General features: G+C 36.3%; 1 protein-coding gene across 3 annotated transcripts in view; it reads right to left on the bottom strand.

Annotated features, from left to right (window-relative positions):
- tfec (transcription factor EC) overlaps nucleotides 1-4,972 on the bottom strand; it is a 33,407-nt gene extending 28,435 nt beyond the window's left edge. For 2 of the 3 annotated variants that reach the window (XM_053508756.1, XM_053508757.1), the window contains exon 1: nucleotides 4,823-4,971. The gene's annotated coding sequence lies outside the window, so the exon portion shown is untranslated. Of the gene's footprint in view, nucleotides 1-4,822 lie in introns of all 3 variants that reach the window. The other variant, XM_053508755.1, reaches the window with a different exon arrangement.
- Between the last annotated feature and the right edge of the window lie 7,283 nt (nucleotides 4,973-12,255).

Raw genomic sequence — 12,255 nt, 5'->3', positions numbered from 1 at the left:
GCATTTTTAGAGCACAGGTTCCATTATGATGTTCTTAACGCTAGGGTACAGGGTACATTAATTGGTGCATGATACAGTAACTCTTATAACCAGGACCGCTTTGTGCTGTGTGCCATTGGCCCTTGGTTGCAGCATGGTATGGGGTGCCCCTCCACCCTGGACACCTTTGCTCACTGTGCTTTTGATCCTATGTTGATAGACAGACAGTATACTAAACCTTAACACTGCTGCAATCCAAGTACTTCCCTTTATGGCGTGTTGTTTTGAAATGGCAGTGACCTCTTTCATCAGAATACTGCACCCCCACAAACCACAAAAATTTGCTCAGGAAAATGACAAAGGATGTTGACTTGGCCTTCAAATTCCCAAAATCTCAATCTGATTTATCATCTATAGGGTGTACTGGACAAACAAGTCTGATCCATGGAGACCCCACCTTTACAATTTAAAGACCTGAAGATCAACAGGTTAGAGTTGTCCTGGTAGCATGAGGTAGAACAAACAATGTTAAACTGGTGATTTTAATGAAATCTTGTTTATATTTCTTACATTATCCAATAGCAACATTTCTGTTCTTAGTATATAAGTATAAAAAAGTAACAAATTCACCATGATAATTCACTTCTACTCATTAATGTAATAAGTACAAACCAAACCAAACATTTAAAATATAAATAATAATAATATATTTTTATCCCAGGGCACAAGGTGGGGTACACTTTGGATGGGGTGCCAGTACATGACAGGACTCCAGTTATGAAAGGCCAATTAGTCTAATCTACAGGTCTCTGGACAGTGGGAGGAAACCAGAGTACCTGGATGAAACCCACCAAACATAGGGAGAACTTGCAAATTGCACACACTCAGACCCTGCAGTGTTCTTATATATGCAATTATTATTTCTGACAGTAAAAATCCCCACACGCTTCCAGCACAGCAGGTGAATGTGCACTAAGCGATTTGTGTTTCTGAGAGCGTCTCTATCTCTTGAGCCTGCCTCATCGACAGAAAATAGGACAGAGCATGGCCACTCGCCTGCAGTTTAGAGCAGCAAATAGCAAACAGACAACCCTTACAAAGTCATTTCTGATCGGTAAAGCGTGAGCAGCGCATCACCTTGTGCTGAACCCTGCCGCTGCCACTGATTGGAGGAGGTGAACCGAGCCTCACTTGTGGCTGAACTCTGTGTGTGGCAAGTCAGTCCACTGTCCCACTCTTAAGCCATCACTCGGGGATGGAGCGCATGAAGAGCTCCTTCATCAGCACGTTACTGGGATAGCACTCCACACAAGTGCGCGGAGCCGATCATTGTGAATGAGACATTTCACACAGTCCTCCCTGTTATTAAGCAATAGGAAGTCTGAGAGCAATTGCTAAGATTTCCAGCCCATGCCCTTTGTGAACTTTGCCGGGCTGCATGAAGTGTATGTTCCCTGCCTTGTAGAAGTTTAAGTGTTGTCCCTGATCACACCACAAGAGGTCACTAAATTCTAAACACTTATTTTTAAAGGTGCTCTGCCTCACAGACTGACTTTACAGTTACTGTAGGTCTATCACCCGGGTTATAATAATCTGAAATGATAACTAGTCCCTGAGTGGCAAAGCAAGCTCACAGAAACCCGCATGTACATGCATGCTAAAAACATAGGAGGAGCGATGACTGCTTTAAGTCATCAACTAATTACCACACACTTCAAATCTGATTCACTTGAGTTAGGCAAGATGTGTAGGCTGCTATAATCATCCTGAAAAGAAGTGTTCTCTATTTGAGTTTGACATTTCGGTAGGATAGGGGGGAGTTTGAGTTAATTGAGCAATAACACAGCCAACAAATTCTGAATCCATGTCGATTTTCTGTAACGGCACACAGCCCCACGCACAATGTGGCTCACGCCCTCCTACACAAACTACAGCAAGCACACTTCTCCATCAGTGCACACAACTCAGCTCTCCACTCAACCCTTCTGTACTGCACACTACACCTCAGACTTTGAGGAAGTGAATTGAATGACAATAAAGCCTACATCTACTTGACTCTTTTTCTGCTAGGGATGCAGGCTACTGCGTTCTGTATGTGCTGAAGCATTAGTTTAAAAATGCACTAAAGCACCTTTAGTTACAACTGTCCAATCTAGATGTCATTTACACATGTACGAGTTTCAAAGTGCCATGTACTATTAGTATATTTCGTATTCTGAATTGAACAATGCTGTAAGTCTGTCAAGGTTTTTATCTGGGACCTTTTCTTTATTATTATTTTTTGTTTACATTTTCCTTTTTTTATTTACTGTTTATCCCCCCAAAAAATTACTTTTTTTTTACACTTTTCCATCTTGCATATGGTCCATGAAGTTATAATTTGCCATGGTTGGAGTGGGAAAAGTTGAATGCCCTGCACAGATTCCTGACCTCAACCCCAATAAACACCTTTAAGATGAACTATAACACTGACTGCACCACAGGCATCCGCATCCTTAACCCCAAAGAGAATCGATGTGCTGGAGAAGGCTTTACTCATCAGTCTGACCATCCCATCAATAATACAAATCTTGTAGAGAAATTTATGTTGTGACGTTGCATAAGCTCATTGAAATAAAGCCATGACTGTATTCAAAGCAAAAGGCCTGGGCAATATATTACTGTATATACACTACAGTATATGTCCAATGTGGGAGAGCCAGTAATGCCTACAGTATCAATACAATACTATTGTGCGTAAATGTGATTAAAACGCATTGTGTGTGCATGTTTCTGTCCTGTGCTTAATTTACAAAAGTTTAGAATAACTACAACATTGAAAAATCTATTTAAACAAATACAGCAGTTAACAAGTCCCTTGAATAAATAGAAAAGATTGTTTTCCCTGTTTGGTGTTCACATTAAGCAGAACTTCATCCATATCCTGTTGCCTCTGATAAAATGTTCATCACCTTCAATCTGAAAAGCGCTGATCCTTTACCGCCACAGTGCGTCTTCAAATCGCTCACCTTCCCCACTTATTTCCATATGGTCATCCCCTTTAATTACCTCATCTGTTTGCCGTAACAAATATGTGAAATGCATTTGCTTTAAGACTCTGTCCCTCACATGGCTGTGGTTTTAAGCAAAACTCAAAAAAAAGAACCTTAAACCTTGATTCACATTGCAAAGATCGATTTGTTTCCTTAGCCATTACCTCTGCTTTCAGTAATTGTTAACTCTTTGAGTTGTGTATCTTGTCTGTGCCCAGTTTTTTTGAGTGCATTTTTTTTTTTTGCCAAGTCATGCCCTATGCGTGATTGTAACACTTATTTATGCACCCAGCTTAAATGTTCAATGTTTGCACACCTTCTCACGCAATGAGTGCAAAAAAGCACACGTCCTCCTAATAGACCTCCATAGAAACAAAATCCCATGATTAGCACGATGGGTTTCCTGAACTTATGGGTTTCGAGCAAAATATCCGATGACACCTAAAAGAGGAAGCATCTTTTATTGGAAACTTTTCTTTGCTGTGTCATTCTGTGGTTCCACAAAGAAAAACAATCTTGGAATCAGTGCATTTAGACACAGTGGTCATAAAATATGTTTTTTTTTTTATATGGTATTATTTTCTTATGTATCTTCAGGCACAAGTATAGGAGAGAGAGCAAGAGGGTAAGTTAGATAGATGGATGGATAGATGTTGACAGCAAACATGTGTTGAAAAAAGGGTTTTACTGTAGGGTTTAATTTTACTGTTCAACTTAACACAGGTGTTGCTAATTTTGTTTTTTGTTTTTAACTACAAGTATTATTTATTTTGTTAATGTTAAATTAAGTGTTAAATTAACTCAAAAGTTAAAATCTTGTCAATTAAGGGACCCTTAATATAAATATTATAAAACATATATAATGTATATTTATATTTATACTGAAGGTCACTTTAATACACTGTAATTAAAGTTAACAAAATAAATAATAATTGTTATTTAAAAAATAAACAAAATAATATATTAAAGATATTTATATAAAACTTAAAACTAAAAAAGAAAGTTTATATAATATCTATCTTAATTTTATATATAGTTAATACAATGAATGTTTCACATGATTGCAGTAACAATGGACAGTTAAAAAAAACATTGTTTATTTTATACAGTAAGCTGACACTAATATTACTTTATATTCCTTGCATTTATAAAAGTCAGGCATACTTAAAATACCATTTTCCCTAATATTATTTATTTCTTCCTCCATGCTAAATTTTATACCAATTTGGTACCACGCCTCCTGAGATTTTAAATGTGATTTTATATAATTGCTTATTCTGAAAATATTGTATGTTATGAATAAGACATAGAGATAATAATTAAATTATTTTTTTCTCTGTTACCTCATGGTCATGTTATCAGGACAGCATGCCTAATATTATATTACATTGAAAATTTAAATTACTCAAAATATACTGGTAGCTTGTCTTTTTACGTCTGATGTAACGAGCACACGTTGTCTGATATATGGTATATATATATATATATATATATATATATATATATATATATATATATATATATATATATATATATATATATATATATATATATATATACATCTCCTGAAATTGATTCAGTTATTTTTGCTTATTTGTACAGTATACAAATCATTTATCATAAATAAACCATTTGATTGTGTGCAGCCTCCTACAGTACCACTGTCCAGTTCCTTTGCCTGTGCTGCATGATTAGCTCATATTAATGTAATGGATCTGGCTTCGATATATTTGTGTTGCTCAATTCAAGAAGAAAATCATAGTGTAGTTCCTCAGCAGTTCCTCTGATCTGAGTGACAAAAACGTTCTTACCTGTTTGTGATAGTAGATTCGATCAATCGAGTCTTCTCTTTTCACAGAGACACTGGCCTTTCCAGATGTTTTAGTATTAGCCACTAAGACATGGTCGGATATAAAGCCTTATCCGTTTCCTCTTTTCAGGCTATGGAACTGAGTGCAAAGGGAAGTTTCTACGCCAGCATTTACTAAATGGGCCAATCCAAATTTAAACCATAGAAAAAGTGACTTATCATTGTTTTTGTGTTACACAACAAAATTAAATGCCTTGGTGAAAAATGTTCTAGAATTTGGAGAAATTGAGAATCTGACAACACTAATAAATAAATTCTTTAGGTTTCGTCCATATTTATTGGACTTTTAATTAACAGCAGCTATTATAGGTAGGTGTCTAATTGAAATTTAGCTTAAATATGTAAATCTTTAACAAACGAGTAAAAACAAGACAACAGGAGAACATGTCATTAAGGAATATTACAGCATGTCTGAGTGGAGAATTCTTCAGGACACAAGGTTTAGATTGAAACACTGAGGTCTGGGAGCTCCTGAGCTCTTTGCTTCATCTGCATAATGATGATAGTGGTCCAATCCTCCAGCGTGAGCGGAAAAAGATCAGCATTTGATTTTATCTTATTCAGTGCCAAATGGAGGTGTTTATTCACAATGATGTGTTATTACAGATGTATAGAGAAGGCTGGATAGCCACTTGGCTCTAACGGATAATCAGGAATCGACAAAGAAACAAACAGACACCCTAAAAATCAAGCTCATCTCAACTGCGGCCCTCACATACCGAGATTCAAAAGCACTTCATTAATCTCTTCTCTCTGCAATCTGCTCATGGAGAGGCAGTGCTGAGAAAGTAATCATAACTCAAGCCTTTTAATGAGAGGGGAGAGGAGAGGAGAAGAGAGGAGAGAAAAAAGAGGAGAGGAATGCTGTGGGGAGGAGATGATATGAAAGAAAAGGAGGGGAGACAAAGATGAGAGAGAGAAAGAGTAGAAAAGTAAAATACTGTGAAGATGAGAGGGTTAAAAAGAAAGACTTAGGGAGAATGCAGAAGAGGAAAGGTGAGAAGGAGTATGAGGTAAGCAGAAAGATACTATGGGGAGAAAAGAAAAAAGTTAAAGAGAGAAGGGAAAAGGAGAAAAGATTAAGAGGGGAATTAAATGAGTAAAATGCAGAAGAGAAGATGAAGAGATGAGGGAAAGTGATGAGATAATGGGAGAAATAAACAGAGGCAAGTGGAGATATGGAGAGAGAAAGATAGATAGAGGGATAAGGAGAGAAGGAAAATGAGATGAAAAGGAGATAAATAGCGGAGAGATAAAGAGCGAAGGAAAATATGAGATAATGAGAAGATGGGAGTGGAGTAGAAATGTGGAGAGATAATAAGTAGGAGAAGGTGGAGGTGAAGGGGAATTTCTGAGGAACAGGAGCAGCAGTTCCACCTGCAAGAAAAGTTACAGGTTTATATTCAAACTTAAACAGGGATTCAAATATGTTGTAAACAAACAGTGTGCGATCGTTGGTCCAGTGAGGTTTTCTTATTGGATAGTTTTATTTAGCATGTTTGGAGAAGTGTCCTGTGCCAGTGCTTTGTAGGAATAAGAAGTAAAACTCTAAGTTTTCCAAAATAGGAAAGTCTTTAGGGTCTGTGTTTCCCCTGTAATATGACAAGCTGAATTTTGAAACTTGAGGAGAGAGAAAGAAATTAAAAATAGGCTGGTGAGGGAGTTTTATAGCTGTTATAACATAAGTGACAACAGGAACTATTTAGTTGAACATGAACATTCCTCAGCATGATGATTGATCATATTATCCATATTATCATGTGTCACGTAATTAAAAAAAAACTGTTATTATTATTATTATTATTATTATTATTATATTGCCAAAATGCTATGGTATAAGTTGAATAAAAGACTTTGTGATGTAATTAAGCATCAAGATTTAAAGCACCTCTACCACTAACAGTACCTCCAGTTCACATCAGGGTGCATAACACCAACTTGTTATCTATTGCTTTCCTATTCCATACAATAATATGCCTCACGTTCTTCTATTATATATATATATATATATATATATATATATATATATATATATATATATATATATATATATATATATATATCATGGCAGTGTTGCTTGTGGGTCTGATAGAGTCCACAACAGAACTTCCTTCTATTTGAAGGCTGAGCTTGTTTGTGAGAGTCATCAAAGTTTAAAAGGCTATAAAACTTGTTTCTAAAAAAAATGACATTTAATGTATGAAGAGCATTACAAATATCTAAAAGGTCATTATACTGTAATATTTTGTGCCAGCCTTCTGTAAGCTGTTTTGATATTAACATTTGATATTCTCTCTTTTTTTTTTTTTTTTAACAATCTCAGTTCTTCTTGTTATTTTCCATGAGGCGTTTGGATTCTTACTTTGCAGGGTTATTTTTGGTGTTTTCCCATTGCTCATTCAAGCACTGTTAATATTTTTCATGTCTTTCGTAATTGTACGGAATGTGAAAGCTGAAAGAGGGAGAAGACACAAAGAAGGTAGAGCTCAAATAACTTTTGGTACAGCCCATAGAAGGAAGTGTATCATGGGCATCATACGGTCATCCCAGATCACAGGTCTGCAGAGTTACAGTCATCCAGGCGGTGGTAAATGTCTACAGTACTACAACTTGGTGGTCTGGACTGTAATGAATTCATGAAGATGTTCCGCCACTTAAATTTTGAAACACTCTTGAACGTGTAACATTTCCAGTAAGCAGGACACACAACTACCACAGATGACAATGTGAGTGAGCCAAAAACAGGTCTTAGACAGCAAAAAAATAAAATAAAAATGGTGTTTAATATCTCATAATAATCAGAAGAAATGAAAAGTATCACCAGTGCTTAAACATCACCTTCACCTCTATTTCAGCTCCCTCTTTGTCCAAAAGTTTCTAAGAGGACAAACTTCCCGTCACATCTTCAAAACCTCATCGCTTTGCTTTATTCTGATCGATGTGCTCCATTTCCTGGCACCGTGGCAGAGTAGTTGTGAGGGAAGGGGGAGAAATGGCTCATTCTTTGAGATGGCAATTGTATGTGGCTCTGTGTCTTCTTACCTGTGCGTCTTTGATCATAAGAGAGCATGGGGTGGCGTTTGATTCCATGGATACTTTGACAGCTCGCAGGCTGGCAAAAGCCTCTTGGATGACTGTGAGAAGATCAGAGGAGACAGGGTGGAAGGCAGGAGTCCAGCTGCGAGAAGATCAGAGGAGGCGCAACTTCAACCACAGCCATTGTGTGAGAGCGCAAATCACTCAGATAACTTTCTTTTCCTCTTGTTTAAAAAAAAATGCTTCACTCTCAGAACATTGAATGGCGCAGTTTATGGTCTGAAAGGTTTTGTTTAATTTTGACAGAAAAAAATATATGCTTATAAAAAAAATATATGCTTATTTACAAAAAGGGAAGTATATATATATATATATGTATACAAACATTTTGGATTTGTAAAGCCGGACACTTTTTTTTTTCTTGAAGTTGATTTTCTGATTTGAAAGACATAGTAATTTGATTAATGACATAATATTTAATAGTGCATTTCCACCCCATCCACATGACTTGGCATTACATTTACCAAACAAGAAATTGTGAAATGTGAAGTTTTTATCATTGTAGCATCTTTCCCCATTTAGGAGAAACGTGTTATTACAAACTGTTTCACTTCGCTGTTCATTATAGCACATAAACATGAAAATATCATGCCTTGTGTGAACAAACATTTACAGTACATGCTCATTGCATTCAGAGTAAGTTGCTCTTATTATTTGCATCATGTTTAGTGTGAATCGACAAAAATGTGCCATGGGTCATGTGTTTATTGCAATTTATTTTTAGTGACCAATATCCTTGGTGTGTCGTAACATTTCACATCAGAGTTGTTTAACTTGTGCAAAATGTTGTTACGTCTGTACTGTCTCCATTTGCTTTCATATAATATTATATAGTTTTTACAAATGTATTGTAAAAATACAGGATTATAAATTGTGAGACAATACAGGAAATCTATCATTTCAATTTCCTTAATATTGTAGTCTTTATATGATGAACTTATTTCCTGTTTGTTTGTTTTTTTGTCTTTCACTGACAAAGTCTAATTAAAAGCACATTAAATAACTACTTGCATTAGTGTGATCAGGTGTGTTAGAGGACCAGTGATAAGAACCACTGACATATATCAAGGGCGTTCAGGTCAAACCAGGTTTTTTGATTGTGCAGAATAACAACACACTTTTAAGAGTAAACATTACCTTTTATTTATTTCTGTATAATCCCTTATCAAACTAGTGCACTTATCCCAGCGTTTCACTAGTGCCACAATACCATCAAGGGAAAAAGATTTCTTCATATGCCAGAGCCATGATTGGACTGCCTGACTAAACCCTGGCCTCCCAGGAACTCCTTAAATGGTCCAAACATATTGAAATAGCTTGGCGTGAGGTCAGGACCGTACAGGGATGTGGTATTATTTCCCAGCCAAGTTCCTGTAATGTGCAGTGTGTCCAGTTCCCACAGACAAATAAGTCTCTTCCACAAGCTGGTGCCAAGTTATCTGTTGATTTTCAAGGGTCAGGTGATCCACTTGCTGAATGTTCACGAGAACAATGGTGTGTGGTTTATCAATCGGGATCGTTGTTCATTTACATTTAGGCATTTGGCAGATGCTCTTTTCCAAAGCGACTTACATTTTTTTAAATCTCACATACATCTGAGCAGTTGGGGGTTAAGGGCCTTGCTCAAGGGCCCAACAGTGGCAAACTTGGTGGTTGTGGGGTTTGAACCTGGGATCTTCTGAACCGTAATCCAATGCCTTAACCACTGAGCTACCCCCAGCCGCCATTCACATATGTATAAAGTGTATTACTGTGGCTAAGAGTCTCATCACGGTACTGTGTTTGAAGTCTTTTGTAAATTCCAGTTAGGGTTACGCCTTCATTTACAAGAAATTTTATCAGAACGGTTGGGACTTGAACACCCTGTACTGTACAGTTTGTGAGGTAATGTCTCCCTCTAGTGACATCTGCTATGAATTGAAGTACAAACTTCACTCTGTTTTTTTTTTTTTTTTAAAAAACACCACTTGGAATTAAAAAGCGAATAATTCAGAGGTTTTTATTGAAAAATTAATGCAGTGATTAATATAACTCTGCAATATTTTTTAACCTTAACTGCTGCTAATTTAGATTATAATTTCTTAAACAACCATGCTGGACGATGCATCCCATTGTCATGGAAAAGATGTTATGTCTTGTGTTTTAGAAGGGTCAAATTATTGATCAGATCATTTCCATGCATAAAAGTGTGTGACAAGCTCAAAAAAATGCCATAAGCAGGTGTGCAGTCATAAGGAATCAATTCAATTAAAATTTTATTTGATTTTACTTTATTATAACACATTTAACAATGGCCATTGTCACAAGGCAGCTTTGGAGAATAAATAAATAAAGAAGAAAAATGAGTATGAATCCAAATAATCTGGTCCAGATTATTCCTGAGTGATGTATGCATCAGGGTAAGAAGGGAATTGCTTGAAGTGATGTATCTATTGTACATAGTGACAACTGTGCAATTCTCTGCAGACAGTATCGTGATCTGGAGTTGCTTCAGTTGGTTCAGTTGGTCATTTCATTGCTGTCATTAAAGGACCTGCTGAGATCATTTTAGTAATCGTTTTGTTAACTCAGGTGTGAATGTTGACGAGCACAAGGGTGGAAATCATTATGTCAGGCTGATTGGGTTAGAATGGCAGACTTGACATGTTAAAAGGAGGGTGATGCTTAAAATCATTGTTCTTCCATTGTTAACCATGGTGACCTGCAAAGAAACGCGTGCAGCCATCATTGCGTTGAATAAAAATGGCTTCACAGGCAAGGATATTGTGGCTACCAAGATTGCAGTATTCTGTGAAATAAATATATAATTTTGACAGACAAACTAAACATTTTAAGCAAGATACTAGGTACCTTCCAGGTAACTGGATTATGTGGTGGTGTTTTTAATAATTTCTTTAAGAAGTGCACTTACATTTACAGTTACAAATGTTAATCATGAATCAAGATGCGCTCAAAAGCAGCTGTAAGAAAAACTGTAACAGCAAAGCGAGATTAAATCCTGAATGGGATCTTCTACAGGCACATAAAGTTTCTGGTATCCACATATTTTTGCCTTTTTCTAAAAGATACAGTGGTGTGAAAAACTATTTGCCCCCTTCCTGATTTCTTATTCTTTTGCATGTTTGTCAAACAAAATGTTTCTGATCATCAAACACACTTAACTATTAGTCAAAGATAACACAAGTAAACACAAAATGCAGTTTTTAAATGATGGTTTTTATTATTTAGGGAGAAAAAAAATCCAAACCTACATGGCCCTGTGTGAAAAAGTAATTGCCCCTGAACCTAATAACTGGTTGGGCCACCCTTAGCAACAATACCTTCAATCAAGCGTTTGCGATAACTTGCAATGAGTCATTTACAGCGCTCTGGAGGAATTTTGGCCCACTCATCTTTGAAGAATTGTTGTAATTCAGCTTTATTTTAGGGTTTTCTAGCATGAACCGCCTTTTTAAGGTCATGCCACAACATCTCAATAGGATTCAGGTCAGGACTTTGACTAGGCTACGCCAAAGTCTTCATTTAGTTTTTCTTCAGCCATTTAGAGGTGGATTTGCTGGTGTGTTTTGGGTCATTGTCCTGCTGCAGCACCCAAGATCGCGTCAGCTTGAGTTGACGAACAGATGGCCGGACATTCTCCTTCAGGATTTTTTGGTAGACAGTAGAATTCATGGTTCCATCTATCACAGCAAGCCTTCCAGGTCCTGAAGCAGCAAAACAACCCCAGACCATCACACTACCACCACCATATTTTACTGTTGGTATGATGTTTTTTTTCTGAAATGCTGTGTTACTTTTACACCAGATGTAACGGGACACGCACCTTCCAAAAAGTTCAACTTTTGTCTTGTCGGTCCACAAGGTATTTTCCCAAAAGTCTTGGCAATCATTGAGATGTGGATTTTTTTTTTCTCCCTTAAGTACGTAAACCTTCATTTAAAAACTGCATTTTGTGTTCAATTATGTTATCTTTGACTAATAGTTAACGTTTTTTGATGAGCAGAAACATTTAAGTGTGACAAACATGCAAAAGAATAAGAAATCAGGAAGGGGGCAAATAGTTTTTCACACCAGTGTATTTTAGCCTGCATTTTAAACATAATAAAATATATATATATATATATATATATATATATATATATATATATATATATATATATATATATATATAATGTTTTTATTATTTTTATAATTATTTATTATTGTTAAAACCTTAGGTCTGTGACTTATGTTAAAAATACATTAAAGCATGGATTTGTATTTAATAATCTTGCATCC

This window comes from Clarias gariepinus, chromosome 12, assembly GCF_024256425.1.
Source record: "Clarias gariepinus isolate MV-2021 ecotype Netherlands chromosome 12, CGAR_prim_01v2, whole genome shotgun sequence".
NCBI classification, from domain to species: domain Eukaryota; kingdom Metazoa; phylum Chordata; class Actinopteri; order Siluriformes; family Clariidae; genus Clarias; species Clarias gariepinus.
This window is presented reverse-complemented; position numbering and strand designations above follow the sequence as displayed.